Consider the following 19,227-nt stretch of genomic DNA (forward strand, 5'->3'; position numbering starts at 1 on the left):
TTGTTGACTAAGACATCGAATTGAGCCTGCGACTTGATTTTGCGGTCTGCATCAACAGATTCACATCAATGAGTAAGCATAAAGAAGATAATGGCTTTTGAAGTATTGATTGCCAGTACCTTCAACGTCTTTCAAAGCCGAGTCCCTCTGTCTTGCCAATTCAGCCTTGTCATTTTCCAGAGTCTGAATCTGCTTTTCCAGTTGAGATATCTTGGCGGCTTGCACTATATTGCCTCTGGTTAATTGATATTACAAAGATGGCAGCATAAGTAAGTTGGACAGAGATTGTGTGTACCTTTTGAGGAGCCACTCAGTTCGAAGTTGGAGTCTTGCAGCTCGGCGATCCGATCTCTCAAATCATGTTCAGTTTTCCTAGCAAGCTCCCTAGCTTCGTGCAGCTAGTTTCTGGTAGCTTCAAGGGTTCCAAGGTGGGGAACTAACCTCTCAAGAGTTGCAGTTTTCGCTTCGTTCCTAAGATGGATTCTCTGCAATACAATTTTATCGGCATTTAAGCTAAGTGGCAAACAGGATGGTTGAGGCCGTGCATGAGGGAACTTATGTTTACGATACGAGTAGCCTGGTTGAGTGCCTTTTTCAACAGGCATACTTTCTCATCTTCTTTTTGCTTGTTTATCACGATTCCCTGAGGTTGCATATCGTCATCTCACCACTTAACCAGAATGGGAGGGCGAGAATCTTCAGCTGCTCGTATCCGGAGGACCTCTTCTTCATCACCAATCATTGGCCCTTGTATATTCATAAAGGTGAAACAATCGAATAAAGTCTGTTAGACCAAAATGATTTCGGAGAATGTGTTTACCTGTGATGATTTCCGGTTGAGGACGAGTAGACTCTTGTGTTTTAACAGGAGAGCTGGACCCTAGGTCATTACTGGTATCCTTTCTAAGAGGGTTGTCCGCTTGGGTTTCAACTTCAGGGACATCTCGGTTTGGTTCTATGCCCGACTAGTTTCCAGTCAGGGGCTCCTGATTAACCCCGATTTCAGCTTCGGCCGCTGGTTTCCAGTCGGGGGCTCGTCGCTGGGTTTTACATTGTCGGTTGCCGGCTAATTGTCACTTGGGTGATCTTCTGCGGTCGGCTCGGTCTCTTTTGAAGGACCCGTCTCCATGTCAGTTGGTTCAGAATCTTTTCCAGAAGGATCTATGTCAGATGGCTTCCTACAAGTTTGAGTTACGCCATTATTATTACTTCAATAGTGGGTGCGCAGCGCTACGAGGGAGACAGTCAAACGATTCGTACCTGGAAGATTTCCTGATCTTCGGCATTGGACGATTGGATGTTTTCTTCTTAGGGTTGGTTTGCTTTGGCAGTTTTCCGGTCGCCTCTTTATTGCTGGATTTTCTAGCGTCATCGCCTTCGTCATCACTCAAGACCAATTTCCTCTTGCACGAGTCCGATTGGCTGGTTGATCTTGAGATGTTTGATTGAGTTTCAGACCTGATTTTTGGTCCTCCGCTTGCTTGACCAGTCTGTCGACGAGGTGATCGGCGTTGGGTAATTGGAGGGTCTGATTTCATCAAGGCGAATTCCTGGGTATGATGATTCAAGCTTTTTATCAACCTTGCAAATGATAAAAGAATGCTTAGAAACGAGCTGGGATTTTAAATACATACCGGTGGAGGGGGATTGAAGGCATTGTATGGCACCACAGGCAGCAAGTGCGAATAGCTGACTACAATTGCATTTGAGAAGATTTTATACATCCTCTCCTTCATGACCTTGAATTCAAGAGATTCAGGATCTTCACGGTTAGGGTCATGTTTGCCGTCGAATTCAAAGGCTGTGCGAGATCTTTCTTTGATCGGGGCTAACCGGCTCTTGATGAAGTGCCGGGTGATTTGTTCTCCCTGCAGACCTTCTCCTTCAGCTTCAGCATGCGATCCATCAGGGCGAGCGCTTGGGCGGCTTCTTCTCCCATTGGAAGTGAATTCCAGGTGCCTTGATAAACTAGAGGGAGACAGGAGTACTCGGGGAGTGCAGGCTCGGGGTTTTGTACATAAAACCAATTTGCATGCCAGCCTTTGTTTGAAGTTTTAAACAGCATGGAGAAGTACTTTTGGCTCAGAGTTCCCCTCAGTTGGAATCCAGCTCCCCCAACTACGCATGGCTTGCTTTTGTTTGGTTGGGGTTTGAGGAAGAAGATGCGACGGAATAGGGCAAAATGTGGCCTAATGCCCAAAAAAGCTTCACAGGCGTGTATGAAGTTGGCAATATGAACTATGGAGTTTGAGTTTAGATGATGTAAACTGATCCCATAGAAGTCCAGAATTCCCCGGAAGAACCTTGATGTTGGAAGAGAAAATCCGCCATAAGAGAAATGTGAAAATACCACGGCTTCATGAGTGTCGGGGGTCGGGAATGCCTCACCGAATGCCGGATGCCATCCAATGATCTCCTTCGCTGGAAGAACACCGTGCGCCACCATCTCCTTCAGGTTTTCCTCCGTTACATCGGAGGGCGCCCATTGGCTCTCGAAGCTTTCTCTCTCCTCCGCCATGGATGCGAATTGGGTGATGCGATTTGCTTTGGAAATGGCTGAAGAATGGATGGGGAATGGATGTGGTGGGTGCGTGGATGATTTTTTGTGGAATTTTGGAAGGTGAATTTGAGCAAATTGGAGAACCCTAGTTCCGCGGGAGTGGTTTTGTACTGTAGCGTGAAATGGGGAAAGTGGCGAGAGTCTCGGCGAGGAAGACGAAGCGACGCTTTGACTTCGGCGTTTATTTCACTAGGGTATCGGGAGTGCTAATGGGCCTGGGCTTATACAGTACTTCAGCCCAATTCTATTATCAGCGTGGCTAGTTGTGATCCTTAGGGACTTAGGCATTTTTGCTTTGGCAATTTTTGCTCACAACAGTATGGCCCGATGCTGTTAAAATCCTTTTTAATGCAGTTAGATGATTCTTTGGAATCACTACGATGCGAACAAAATGGTACCCAACAGAAAAGTGTTATACTAATTTTGTAAGTCTTCTTAGGTCGCAAAAGCTATTCAGGTTTGTTGAGATAACTGGTTTTTGATAAGTTATTTACTCGGCATGCTTATTCTTTTGGTGTGAGTCATAGCCTAGGCTATTTAGACTTATCACTAATTATGTTATCACATTTGATGGATCTTTTTGAGAATTTTTACTCGGATTCTTGTCAAATGTGTGAATTTATGGACCTTAGGAGTGTTTATCATTCGGGCCTTTCCATATTTTCATTTTTGGTATATTAAAACTAAAAGCAGTCGGCTAGATGTTTTATTGAACACCGCATATGCTTTGCTATATAATATTCGGTTGTAAAACCACTCGGTTCTTGACTATATGTTTAGTTTTTTAACTAACCACATAGTCGGGGGCTACACCTAATTAGGTGCATCTAGTCGATGCACTCGGTATTTTCTATTTTAGACCTTCACAGTCTTTGATATTGATACTCGGAGATCTATACAGAAGAAATTGAAGCACTCGGATTATTACTTTATATTCCAAGAGAAGGCCATTTCGTCGACTGTAAAGGTCTTGGGGGCTACTGTGGAGATTATGGATACCCCATATCTACACGGCATGTATAGTCCGACTAGGTACAGGGTACCATATATAGATAGAATATCTTTAAGAGGACTCGGGATAGGTCTAAACTTGTATGTCAAGGAAATATCCGAGATCCTAGTCGGTTACGATTGTATCCTATCTGTAATTACATATTCCGTTAGGGATATGGACTGTATTTGGAAATACGGACCTCTTCCCCTATATAAGGAGGGGTCCGGGTCCCTCTAGGGATACGTTTTTTCTCCTAGATCATACGATCAATTATACACTCGGCGGATCAATCCCCGGACAGGAGTAGGGTATTACTTCTTGATTAAGAAGGCCTGAACCTGTATAAAATTCCTTGTTTCTAAACCCATCCACTTTTCCAACTTGATAGCCACCCCCTTTTAGTATTGCCGAAATCTTGTTTCGACACTATGGCTTGATTTACACTATTTGATCTAGCTATCAGTTCAAGTGGATACAATCCTATTGTCATCCTTTCACCACAATCAGTAGTTTTCTGAGAAGTTAATTTCTTTGCATACACTGATGAACTCTGTAGTAGATTCTCTGCTGGTTCTTTCTTGCTCAATTAATTATTGCTCACTCTATAGCAGATCAACTCTGGATTTAGACTTCTTTGGCCAAGCACTATGGCTAAAATTGCATTCCAAGCTTCGAACAGAAAGGTCAAGCAATTTTTCCAACCACGGTGCAGCATGTGGCAATGGCACTAACACTAATTTCTATCATATGTAGGCAGATCCAAGTTGATGCTGGCACAGGCTTTGGTGAATCACTGATGGGTGAGAGACCTACAGAGTTCCTTGTCCAACAAAGCAATGGCTGAGTTCTTTCAGTTGTGGGATGAAATTCAAATGGTGCAGCTTCAACCAGGAATAGTCACGACTCCATTCGGTGGTAGCTAACAGGTGATGGCCAGTTTACTTTCTCATCAGCTTACAACCTCTTCTTCATGGCAAAGACCAAATGTTTATATGGTGAACTGCATAATTTTGATTCTTTCTGTTCATGATGATCTGTTGGTTAATCTGGAAAGACGGAACGCTTGGGTATTTGAGCAGAGGTCTAGACCTACAAAGCAATTATTTGGAGACATCAAGGAGATCACGATTTGGAAGTCGGCTAGCATTTTTTATCCTGCAGTGATTATTTATTAGTGTTAGTTGTTTATTGTGGTCTGAGGCTTTGCCTCATACCTTTGTTCGACAGCATAGTACTTTGTACTTTGTTTCTCCCTAAATCTTAATAAATTTGGTGGGCCTAATCCTTTGGCCAACCTGGCAAATCATTTCAGTAGTAAAAAAATGTGTTTTCCTGGTCAGATTGATACATATATGATTTCTACTAGGCTGAAACTCTTGGCTTGGAGAAACTTTGTTGCATACTATAGCAGGAGCTACAGCGGATTGAAAATTGATGGCATCAAAGGTTCTTACTAATACAAGCAATAAGTTGTCAAAGAATTATTGTTTGAATTTGTTGTACCAAAATTCCAATCACACTTAGTGGCTAATCTTTTTATTTTGACTAAACTAATGCCACATGTTAGCAGCAGTAGCAGAATTTTTTTATTTTGGTTTCAGGTTTTAGAACTGATGTTATCTGTTGCTCCAAATAATCCACCGATATTGTCAGGTGGGAGCTATTTGACTTGTGTGGCTAGAAGTATTCGAGTCAATCATCTGCTTGCCTCGGCCTACTTCAATAGACAACGGAGGATGCTCTACATCATAATCGTATGCAAAGACAGGTAATACACACCATATTTCCCTTCATTTGCAAAGTCGTAATAAACTGAATAAGAACAGGTGCCACATTCATATTTGTCTGATAGATCTCAAATCCATATATTGCTAATGATCTACTTCTCAAATTGGTTTTTACACCTCAATGCTTGTTCTGTATTCCGTTTGTCACACATTTTATCAATCAATTGCAGTTCTTTGAAATTGGATCATGACTTCCAACTTACAGCAGCTAATTGCATTGTATCACACGTTCATTACAAGATACTCAAAGCAAAAATGGCAATATGTTGGTTAGCTGCTTGCACTTGCAATGAGTAAGAGCATAGAGGTTCTGGACTTACAATCTGAGGTCAGGATCATGTTCCATATATTTTTACATAGAACACTATTGCATGAATTGCACTATTTGTAGATGTTCTATAGTTAATCAACTATGTTACCTTAAATATACATGGTGTGTTTTAGATTCTGAAATGTTTAGCAAACTTAGTCAACATGTAGATTAAATATCACAATTTATGTCACTTTTTCATATCTAGTGAACTTATCTAACTTTTTTTTCCAGGTTACAAAAAATGCAGGAAAAACGTTTAGGCTGTCGAAGCAAATCCATCAGGAGGACACCATGGCATCTGATGTTGTCTACTATGCATCAAAGAGATTACTGGTTGTTTCTACTCCTTCTTTTTGAATGAGATAATTTACGTTAATATAATGTTTTCATAAAAGTGAGCCAATCTTGATTTGTTTGGTTAACACGGGTTATGTGTTGAACGTATGATCCAATAGTATGGCTTTGTCATGTTCTCTTATCAGCTAATTGTAAGTCCTTAGCAGCTGGAATGCTGGATCATGACTAACAAGTGAAAAGGATCAGTGATAGTTTTATGCTGGTGCAGACATGCAATGCCAAATAAAACATGGATAATTCCTTCTTGTTTGTGCATAATTAATTGTTTGTGCAGGCTTCTTAGCACTCAACAATTTATCTTTTCGAAGTTTCTATAGTTGTTGCTCATATACAAGGGATAATTTTGTTGCTCAGTCTCATAAGGACAGCTCACTACCTATCCATCTAAAATATGATTACACATTTGCCCATTAAATTCTACTATGCACAACAAGAAGCCACGAATTCTACTATGCACAACAAGAAGCCACGATTGTGCTCTTAATTCAAATCTGAATTTGTTAGGACATATTATTGACGTATGTTGTCGAAACGACAACTGCATACGTCGAAAGACGTGGTTACCCAACAGTGGTTGGAAAAGAAGTAAAGTGTATTAAATTGAGAATTTTTCTTGGGATCCCCCTATTACATGGCCCTAGGAGACTATTTATAGCCTCATTACAGGTTCTTACTACTAGGGTTTAGGTTACACAGGGGAATTTACATGGTTGCCCTTACAAAAGGGACATTTATATGGGCATACAGTGTAATTGAGGTATATGGGCTGCCCTTACGAAAGGGACATTTATATGGGCATACAGTGTAATTGAGGTATATGGGCTCCTAATGGGCCGCCAGGCGATCGCTAGCCCAACGGCCACTGGGCTTGAGAAGCTAGGATGGTCTCATCTGCCTTACCGAGGCCAAACTTGTTATGGCGAAGTCGTCTCCCTTCGGCATACACGCTTCGCCTTATATCCTTCGCCCAAGAGGACTTTGGCTTCACGAGGTACCCGCGTGATTCTCCGTCCTTCGCCGTCCTTTCTCCATAGTCTTCGCCATGGGGGCTTCGCCCTGACTAATCTTGACGTCTCAGGCTTGAATCCCCGCTGGTCTCATGGTTTCGGTAGGTTTAGTCGAAGGTCCTCATGTCATACTGCCAACAACGTGTAACCACATAAATAAATCCATAGTATATATAATATTTTTGTTTCCCCATTTCAAGGTCTATATGATTTTACTTATTTGGTTTTGGTCTGCATACTGGAAGTATGCCTGAGAGTGGTTATGTTGATGACTGTTAAGAGAATGACAAGTCAATATCTTGCTTTGATACCTTTTTTTTTTTTGCATTTTTGCTTTAGCTAAAAATAACTATGTACTGGTAATGGTTATTTTTATTGTTACAAATTCCAATTACATGAGGATATGTTTTATAAATTTTGGGTAAATAGGTTGTGCTTCAGAAGGTGTAGTTTCTAAAATTTTTAGTGTAATTATGTACTCGGGTGATATATTTTGTCAAAAACGTACGTGCATTGCATGTGCACGATTATTAGTAAAGGCTAAGACAAGGAGATGTGCACGCAGTGATGATTAATGCCCGATCATTAATCGACTGGGCACAGAAAAAGCTAGCTTTCTTTCCGATCAAGCTTACTATAGGCTGACATAGTGATATCACCCTCTATTTTTCCTTGGTCGCTGAGGGCTTTATGTGGAAAAGGATATTAACTATTCCCTCAGTTTTTTTAATAGTTGACTCTATTAACTTTTGATACGACATTCCACCATTCTTTCTATAAAAATATATTAATCTCATTTATTTAAAAGTATATAATGTTATTTATTTTGCTGAGACATGTTTTATAACTAAATTTCGTAGAAAACCTATAAGCTGATGTCCATTACTGTACTTCAGAGTTCCGAATATTTACACTACTTTTTTTAATAAAATGATTAGTCAAATACTATTCTAAAGGTTAACAACGTCATCCATTAAAAGTAGAGGTAGCCATAGTTGAGTCCGATGCACGAACAGAGACTCATCTATGTGGTTGATCACCTCATCTATAATTTACACAGGTACCGCTGAATTTGCATCTTCTATTCAACACATTCTCAGATATGTCAAACATGCATGTTCTTTGTGTCTAATTCAAGACATCCATGAATTTGTTTTATTTTGATTGAAATAATAGATTATTTTACTATATACCTATTGAATATCTGTTTTGTCATAACTCATAAGTGCATTGTCAAAGCAATCAGGTCGATTAACATCCTAAATCTTATGCTCACTATAAAAATTTGGTTATTTGATCTTAGTCTTAAAACAAAGAATATTTTTTTCTAAATAAAAACTAACAATTAATAACTAATTTTCAGATGTGTTGACCATATTATCCATATGCATACTGTATACAGTCCATAGCATGCATATTGTTGATATTCATGTCGTTGGATTTTTATAAGATTTATTGCGACGGTATATTGTATTAAGAATTCATGTTAAACAGGACATGCCATAGCCAGAAGATACCGAGGACTATTCAGGATTTGTTTTTTTTTCTAAAACTCAGAATTAATAGATATAGAGTTGTATCCGTTTGGACTTTATCAATTTAATTTCTAAATACCAAACTGATAATTGTAAATTGCAACTGACATGTATGGAATCTTTTTTCATCCAAAACCCTATAATTTGTAAATAATTTTGAATTCATATATATGGAGTACCAATCTTGGATTCTCAATTTAGCTCCCTATTAATTTAAGAGTAAATTTCACGTAACGTCAGGTATTATGGTCTAAGTTGCACAAAACCTTAGGAGTTCTAGCACGTGGCACATAACCTCAGGTATTATGACCAAAAAGTTTCACAAAACCACGTTATTGCTCATTTCGACATTGATTTACAATATTTTTAGTTCTACCATCACATCTCAAATTTATAAGTTATTTATCTATCATATAAATGTTAGATCCATGCAAGTAAATCTTTTTAAAATTTTGTTATAGGAGTAAGTCAATTTGGTTAACAGTGTGATTTTGTGAAACTTTAGGACCATAATATGTGAGGTTATGTGCAACACGCCAACATCCATGTGGTTTTGTGTAACTTGGACCATAATAGGTTGTAAATGACATGGAATCTTTTTTTATTCTAAGCCACTATAAATAACCAATAACCAACATATGTAACATAAAAAAATTATATGTAATAATAGCAGTAATAACAACAACCGCTAGTTTTTTTAATTGCTGATGGCTAAATACCTTAATGACTTTTTGATAATTATTAGAGGGTAGAATAAATTAAATATAATAAATTCCAAAACATCGGCACCGCGACCCATGTGTTTGTGGGCAGCAGCCCGTCTGCAACAGAACCCACTAGGCCACTACCACGGCACCACAGCGCCACCACTGCACAACAACAAAGACAAAGGCCGATACCAACTAGGGTCCTGCGGGCCTAGGTTTGACGGAGATTATTCTGATCATATTAGAGGAGTCCCAATTCAAAAAAAATTTTATTCATAATTATATGACTATAATCAGTTTTTTTTAAAACACATTTCAAATCCAGACATTTATAATGCACGCCTACTCAACCTTATAAATACGTGCATGAATAACCTACTCATATGAGCATCTCTGAAAGATTACACCACCGTATTCCTATGAGCACGGTATAGGTTAAAATTGATGGAGTCACCATAGACATCTCGCTATCAGCGGGAAAAAAATAATTTGACGTAAATACAAGCGCGCATATCAAGTCTAGAACATAAATCCGGGGTGAGTTAGTTCCACCATAAGAAACATAACCAGTTAAGATAAGCTCACTACGTATAATCAATTTTTTTAGGGGATGATTATAATCAGCTCATCCTCAAGAAAACATGATTTCTTGCGGGACAGCCCTCTGATTGCCCGTTCCTTACTAGCAAGCGTGTATTTTTTTATCTTGAAGTACTTTTTCTCACACAAAATATGATACATGTTTTGCACCATGGAGGTATATATATTAAGCTTCAATAATGTCGTCAAAAGGGGGCCAAACGATATCCAATGCCTGAGTAAGATGCGAAGTCCTAAAATTATTTACAGCTCCTCCATATATATATCCTCACCCATATATGACAGCTACCTCTCTCATCCATATGCCTTCCTTTCTTTCCCTCTCATTTTTGTTTTCTCATTGTTAAACAATCAAGAATTTTTTTTTTATAACATAAACATGCCAGACAGCAAACTATTCATATTCCTAGACTGCTAGGTGCATATCAGTGTTTCATGAACATTGTTTTCTTAACATAATACATACATATCAGAAATATATGTTGGCTTGGGAGACATCGGAAAAGAAGTGGGTACATAGTAGAAACAGACATGGGCTCTGGAGCATGGACGGATCTGTGAAATAGAGCGAAGCCGTTCTAAGGGATTCATTCCATCCCAGTTATGAAATACTCAGCAGTATGGACTATCTGGAAAGCAAGAAATGCTGATTGCTTCAAGAACACCTTGTCTGATTATACCATAGACATAATTCTCAAGGTTTGTAATTGGATCACAATGTGGGCTGCTTTACATAGCTAATTGTTAAGGGATGTCTGCGGGGAGTCATGCTTCTAATTAAAACAGATGGTAAGTGGGATGGTAACTAGAGGAGAGAAGGGTAGCTTTTGTTTAGATGATCTGAGCCTGCGTGTTGCCGTGTTCCATGTGTTTTTTGGTCTTAAATGTTTCTTCCTGTCTGCAAACTTTGTGGAAACCTGTATGGCGTTAATGGAAATGGGGGAGGCCTCGTCCAATCATTCTCAGATAAGAAGAAGAACTCTGAACCAATGTACACTTTGATGATCGATGATCTCCCTGACTTGATCATGAACAAAGCTTTGTTTATCATGTACTTCCTGGCTATGTTTGCGCATATGTTTCATCAGACAAGTTGGGACAACTTCATTGAGCATGGCATTTTTCATGTTCCCATGTGTTCGATCTAATAAACTAGGATAAGTTTATTGAACGCCAAATCATCTATGTCATGAAAATAGCTAGGATGACTTCATTGAGCATGATCTCTTCATTTTCCTGTGTTTGATTTGATAAATTATGATTGAGTTTATCGAGCACAAAATAAGGCAATCCCATAGCCTGAGAAAAAACGCCCTCAAGCATGGTAGCAAGGATGTTGCCTGTAAAATTGTCACGTATCAGTGAGTACGGGTTGATGGCTATTTTCCACGTCATAGAATACGTCTTGTGGGAGGGTGTAAAAATACTTCCCAGAAGGTGTTCGGGGTATAGATATGTAAAACTCAAAAACGAAAATATATTGAATATTGTAAAAAGTAAATATAAAATAAAATAATTCCCTTGACCCTTGCAGGCAGCAGTTGTTTGCAGCAGAGCCCAGTAGAACATGGCGGCACAGCAACACTAGCGCATAACAACAAAGAGAAACACCCAAACCAACCAGCGTCCTGGGCCACTACCTACTCACATGAGCATCTCCAAAAGGTTGCACCGCCATATCTCTATGAGCACGGTATAGATTAAAATTGATGGAGTCACCATAGACATCTCGCTATCAGCATGTATACGTCGCATACCATAAAAAATAACTTGACATGAATACGAGCGCCATATCAAGTATAAAACATAAACAAGGGGTGAGTTAGTTCCACCATAAGAAACATAACCAGTTAAGGTATGCTCACTACGTATAATCAATTTTTTAGGGGATGATTATAATCAGTTATCCTCAAGAAAACATGATTTCTTGTGGGACAGCCCTCGGATTGCCCGTTCCTTACTAGCAAGCGTGTTTTTTTTTATCCTGAAGCACTTTTTCTCATACAAAATATGGTATAATGTCGTCAAAAGGGGGCCAAACATTATTCAATGCCTGAGTCAGATGCGAAGTCCTAAAATTTTTTACAGCTACTCCTCCTACCCTCCATATATATATCCTCGCCCATATATGACACCTGCAGCCTCTCTCATCCATACGCCTTCCTTTCTTTCCCTCTCGTTTTTGTTTTCTCATTCTTAAACAATCAAGAATTTTTTATAACATAAACATGCCAGACAGCAAACTATTTATATTCCTAGACTCCTAGGTTCATATCAGTGTTTCTTGAACATTGTTTTTTTTAACATAATACATACATATCAGTAATATATGTTGGCTTAGGAGACATCGGAAAAGAAGTGGGTACTAAGTTGAAACATACATGGGCTCTAAACCATGGATGGATCTCTGAAATAGTGCGAAGCCGTTCTAAGGGATTCATTTCATCCCAGTTATGAAATACTCAGGACTATGGACTATCTAGAAAGCAAGAAATGCTGATTGCTTCAAGAACACCTTGTCTGATTATACCATAGACATGATTCTCAAGGTTTGTAATTGGATCACAATGTGGGCTGCTTTACATAGCTAATTGTTAAGGGATGTTTGTGGGGAGTCAGGCTTCTAAAGCAGATGGTAAGTGGGATGGTAACTAGAGGAGATAATGGTAGCTTTTGTTTAGATGATTTGAGCCTGCGTGTTCCATGTGTTTTTTGGTCTTAAATGTTTCTTCCTGTCTGCAAACTTTGTGGAAACCTGTATGGCTATAATGGAAATGGGGGAGGCCTCGTCCAATCTTTCTCATCAAAAAAGAAGAATTCTGAACCAATGTACACTTTGATGATCGATGATGTCCCTGACTTGATCATGAACAAAGCTTTTTTTACCATGTACCTCCTAGCCATGTTTGCGCATATGTTTCATTTGACAAGTTGGGACAACTTCATTGAGCATGACATTTTTCATGTTCCCATGTGTTCGATCTAATAAACTAGGATAAGTTTATCGAATGCCAAATCATCCATGTCATGAAAAGAGCTGGGACGACTTCATTGAGCTTGATCTCTTCATTTTCCTATGCATTGGATTTGATAAATTATGATGAGTTTATCGAGCGCAAAATAAGGCAATCCCTTAGCCTGAGAAAAAATGCCCTCAAGCAAGGTAGCAAGGATGTCGCCTGTAAAATTATCGCGTGTGGGCTGATGGCTGTTTGCCACGTCATAGAATACGTCATGTGTAGGAGGGTGGAAAATAAACCTCAAAACTTGAAAACGAAAATGTACTGAATATTTAAAAAAGTAAATATAAAATAAAAGAATTTCCTTGACCCATGTGTTACAGGCAGCAGTTGTCTGCAGCAGAGAGCCCAGTAGAACATCACGGCAGCGACAGGACCACCAGCGCATAACAACAAAGACAAAGGCCCAAACCAACCAGCATCCTGGGCCACTACGTGGTTAGAGATCGGATCGATGGTCTGCTAGTGTGGGCAGAGGCCCAATTAACAAAATTCTGTAGATAATTATATATAGATTTTGCTATATCTCACTCGAAAGATTTTTTTTCTTTTCTCCCATTATATATTACTATAATCAGCTGACATCTGATTATTGCGCTGTCTTGCATACTGTATAGATCCCACAAATTAACTCTAGCAAGCGTGGTAAACTATCTGTTACATCGTGATAGTGAAGCTAAGTTGCATAGATATCAACTTGTTGAATGTTGAATAAGTAAAACAACGGAATAGAATGTTGTGCTCATTAAATTCCTATGAGATTTCAAAACACAGAGAAAGTTTCAAAATTTTCGCTTGATTGGCACAGCAGATAGGAAAAATGCATGAATTCGAGACACGGAAAAAAAAAAGGAGGCAAGACCTCATGTTCATTTTCCTCCACAATTTCTCGAGAAGAGCCTACCTATTGACGAAAAATCTTCCTAAAGATAAAAGGAAATTCCTAAATCTTATCTAATTAATAGATAGAATTAAGTCATCTGTCATATTTTTTATGAAATTCTTTCCTAAAGTCAGTCTCTTTTGGACAAGTTCTTATTGGCTGATTGTGTTCTTTCCTTAACCAAATCCAAATAATCATCCCATATTTTAGCGTTCATACCATCCCATAGGAATTTTAAGGAATGTGTAAAAAGGCTCCATAGGATTATTTTCCAAAGGGGTCATAATACTTTTAAAGTAATTTTCTTGCTCCAAATATGCCTACATGTTTCGCGCCGTGCAGATATTATTAGGCTTCAATAATATCGTCAAAATGGGGCTAAACATAATCCAAAGCCTGACAAAGATGTCAAGTCGTGACAATTTTTACAGCTAATAAGTTGATTTAATATTTTTTTACCTAACTTGTATTCCCTCTTTTTTCTATATCGAATATTTAGGGATGAACGTAGTACTGAAGTCGAATCAACGAGCATCCTTAATATATCTTTTCTTTACCAAGTGGGTAGTAAAATGTGACCCATAAAACTAGATAGTAGTTATTTTAGTTCACACTGTGTAGGTATTAGGTGGTAAACTGGATCCAATGTTTAAAAGAAATGGATACGTAAATAAGAGAAAGTGAATGAGAGAAGAGAGGAGAGAGTGTTTTCTATTTGCTTAATGTTTGTTGCGTGGTAATGGTGCTACTACCCAATGATACTAATACCCACTTTACTACCTGGCTTATAAATGGTGAACCAGATAGTAGGACTACTTACCACCCACTTCTTAACACATTATGGGTGCCCTAAGCATGGCTAGGATGGTAATGTGTCAAGACTTATGAGTCTTTTTAAGATCTTACCTAACTCTTATATATTTTTAGTTAAAAATAAATAAAAATTTTGTCGTCCCCATTATATACCTACTCCTTAAATTATGTAAGCTAAAATGTTGGACCCTTTCCCACTCCTAAGTAGGGGTGAGACTGGAACATGTATTTTCCGACCGTACCCCCAACCCGATGTCCATGGGAAGAATATAGGAGGGAAAATATAATGCCTGGTATCGTTTGATTTGGAACGTGAACCCGATACGAGAAGAGTTGTGTCCATCCGTATGTCCCATATTATTAAACATAAATGAAAATGTATTACAAATCCATCTATAAACATAATAAAAGATTGGTTAATCCCTATTTTACGAGCTCTAATATAATATTGTATAATTTTTCCTTGATGTATCTCTTTTAACACCTTAATTGCTTCCCTATATTTAACCTCTATGAATTAGAGATATAAATAATTATTCTTTGCCAAATCCCATTCGAATAAAATAGTATGAGATAGGATACATGATAAGTGATATGTCATACGGTATTACCTATATCTAGTTCAGCACTTAAAAGGAAAATATAGGTTATAATATATGGGAATGCCATGATCCAATCGTACCTGCCTGATTTTAGCCCTACCCCTAAGCATAGCCCATCCCCTGTTTCCCAAACATGCCAAAGTTCTATATATTGGTTCCTAATTTCTCAACTCTGGCTGCTTTCATTTCTCCAACCAGAGTTGGATGAAATTTTGGATACTCGTAGCACGCTTTTCAAACTGCTAAATAGTGTATTTTGTGCGAAAACTTTCTATATGAAAGTTGCTCTAAAATATCAGATTAATTCATTTTTTAAGTTTGTAATAATCAAAACTCAATTAATCACACGTTATTACCATCTCGTTTTGCGTGAAACACTTAATCTTTATCTTTAGCCTCACGAGATTCAAGCACCACCTCTCTTCTACCGCCCTCCATATATCCTTACCCATATTGCCAGCTGCAGCCCTTTCTCATCCATACGTATTCCTTTCTTTCCCTTCCATTTTTTGTTTTCTCATTCTTAAACATCCAGAATTTTTGTAACATAAACATGCCAGATAGGAAACAAGTCATATTCCTAGACTCCTAGTTCTATATCAGTGTTCCGTATAGGTTGAACTGAAGCACATCAGCAAGAACATTGCTTTTTTTTTTTTTTACATAGTATTACATGCATACCAGCAATATTGGCTTGGGAGGCCTCGGGAAAGAAGAGGGTACTGAGTAGAAGATGGGATGGGCTCCGGACCAATGATATTGGATCTTTGAAAGAACACCAGTTCGTTCTAACGGGTTCATGCCATCTCGGTTAAGAAGAAGTACTCAGGACCAATGTGCACTTTGACAATCGACGATTTCCTTGACTCGCTACTACGAAAACCATCTTTCGTGGCGGCCATTTTGGGTTTTTGCTGGCGGAAATCGCAGCCGCCACAAAGCAAAGGCCAGTGAAAATGTATATCTTCGCTAGCGGTTATCGACCGCCAGCGATAATTCATTTTCGCTGGCGGTCGTCTTAAGCCAGCGCCAGCAAAAATCCATTTTCGCTGGCGGTTGCCTTAAGACGGCCGCCAGCGAAAATGAATTATCGCTAGCGGGTTACAGGAACCAGCCGCCAGTGTTAATGCTGGCCAAGTTTAAAAATAAAACGACGGACGGAGCAACACCACTCCGTCCGCCTCCGTCAACGCTCCACCATTCGAAAATTTCACAGAAATTTACCCAAGCATTCAAAATTCCATAGAAATTTACATTAAAGAATTTTCATTCACTCAAGCATTCAAGCATCACAAAAATCAACGCAATAGCATCACAAAAATCAACAAAATAACAAAAAATTTGAAGTCCCCTCGCCACCGCCGCTGCATCTCCTCCTTGGCTACATCGGCGAGCGGGTTGCCTAGCCGGAGCTGGTCGTGCTACTTCCTAGGCTCGCACTGCCGCATCTTCTCGTTCTACCTCGCCCACAGCGCCTTCGTCACCTCTGCTCATCCACCACCACCACCACACACGGATTTCAGATTACCGCGTCAATAAAAATGGTGAATCGAAGCGCAAGAATGGATGGGTGCTGACCTTGGGAGGTGATGAGGCGGTAGACCTGGGAGGAGTAGCTCCACCGGCGGCAGCCTTGTCCCCCGCGTGGCGGCGGCCTTGTCCCCGCGGCGGATCCAGCCTCCTAGCGGCGCGGCGGCGGCGGATCCGGCCTCCCCGCGGCCCGGCGGCACAAGATCCGGCATCCCCGCCCGCACCCGAGCACCGCCAACCGCCGCGCCCGAGCTCCGCCGCCCGCGACCTAGCTCGCCACCGCCCGCGCCAGCCCTCTCCTCCGCCCGCGCCGAAGCATGCCGCCGGCCGCGCCCGAGCTCGCCGCTCACGCCTGTGGATGGAGGGAGAGATAGTTCAAGGGAGAGAGGGAGTGGAAGGAGGAGATAAGGTAGGTGGAGTGAAGGGAGGAGGAGATAAGGATGGGTAGGTGGAGCGACTTTTAATGCCGCGATTTTTTAAAGGGCCAAAGCGGCGCGGTCCCCCACCAGGATTTTCGCTGGCGGTAGGATAAGAGGTCCGTCAGCAAAAATTGGGATATTTTTGCAAGCGGACTTCTTAACCTACCACCAGTGAAAACGGATTTTCACTAGCGGTTCTAAACCCACTATCCCTCATTAGAATCTTGCAAGCGGATTTCTTATATAACCGACAGCGAAAAAATAGGATAACGCCATGAAAAATGTTTTTCTAGTAGTGACTTGATCATGAACAAATTAGCTTTGATGTGTGGAAGTTGATTAGATCAATGACTTAGACTGACTAAGATCTCTCGGTGAATAGCTATGGGTGACCAGTGATAAAAGATATCAAAGAGTTGTTGATGAAGATTTTTTATGTTTTTTTTGGGACGAAAAAGAAGATTTTAATGTTGATAGGCTGAGTAAAGCACTCGAGATATCACTTGCTTATCTTATTACTAGGAGTGATTAATTTCATGTTATTCGGCTACACCATCTGTGTTCGTTATCTTGAAATGGATTTACGGATTGCTCCATTTAATTTAGCTTCATATATATAAGAATGCTTTATAATAGGCTAATCACTGCAGAAATTAACCTGGATCGCTGTCTGACAGTACAAAATACAGCAGTGAAATGATGGAGATAGTATCACGGAAATGTACAAAATCAAATATGTTTCACCGTGGTGAAACTTCACTGCAGTATGTTGGTAAAACTTTAACGCGTATATATGGAAATTCGATCTTACTTATGCTCAAATTTGAGCTTATATAACTACATCCACTTGAGTTATTTGTCTGAAAATTCCAGTTTATGCATTATGGGTCCTTTTTATTTGAGGGCAAGATCATATAGGATATGTCCATTGATGATTTTAGGGATGGGACGATCTATATTCGGGATCGCTAACTAGTGATCGATCGCCTCGAGGCTCTTTTTTTTCACCACTTTTTGTTTGGCACCATATAGTTTTTTCTTTTCGGGGTAAATTTATATACCTAAAATTTATTCATCTAAACTTTACACACCTAAAATTTATAGTCCGAAAGTTTATATACACTATTTAAATTTAAATTTGGATTTAAATATTTTTTATATAGAATATTTCTATACGTAAAGTTTATACGTATGAAGTGTACTACGTGTATGTGTGTGTATATATATATAGTAAAGTCTATGCACATGAATATATTTTTGTGAGTATTAGATTTTTTTTTATTTTTTAACTTGTTTTTCTTTAAAAAAATTATGGTGTAGTAAGAAGAGGAGAAGGGGGAGGAGCGTGCACGTTAGGAGAGGGACGGGGGTGCCTGATCCTTGTGGACGATCACCCACCCATTAGTTCTCCCTATCCATTATCCATACTGGGTGTTTGGCTCAGTCCTCACGGATGAGCTATTTTTGTTTGTGGTTGAATGAATGTAACGAGAATAATAAGACATTAAGGCTATGTATAGTTTCTTCAAAATAGCAAAAGTTTTATTGTTTTAGAGCACTTTTTGTCAAATGTATCTAAACACTAGTAGCAAAAAAGTAAGTAGGTAAGTTGGCATTTGTCATTTGGGAGTCCATAGCAGCAAATTTGGCCAAAAAAGCATCGGGCCCCGTGTATGAGAGAGGCAGCAACAATTAATGGCAAAAAATTTTACCATGCATCTAAACAACAACCTGTAAAATTGCATGCCAAATTTTTTTTGCCACCAAAACTTTTGCAAAATAATTTGCCGCGGCAAATTGATCTAAACAGGCCCTATGCAATAATAAAACACATTAATTATCTTTAATCTAATTGTAACTAATTATCAACAAAGTAGATAAATTATCCCTTGTCAACTCTAATCTTGATATGGTAATTAGTAAATAAAAATTAAAAACAATTATCACTGATCAGTTACTAATGATGAAGACGGATCCATGAAAAAAATTTAGGGGGCTCAGTTACACAGTTTCTTCAATCTCCAGCCATTTAGGGACCTTTAGTTTATTATTAATGGTGAAAAAATCGAAGGGAGTGCTTCGGGGGTATCCATGGATCTT

Source organism: Oryza glaberrima, chromosome 9 (assembly GCF_000147395.1).
Source record: "Oryza glaberrima chromosome 9, OglaRS2, whole genome shotgun sequence".
In the NCBI taxonomy this organism is placed as follows: Eukaryota; Viridiplantae; Streptophyta; class Magnoliopsida; order Poales; family Poaceae; genus Oryza; species Oryza glaberrima.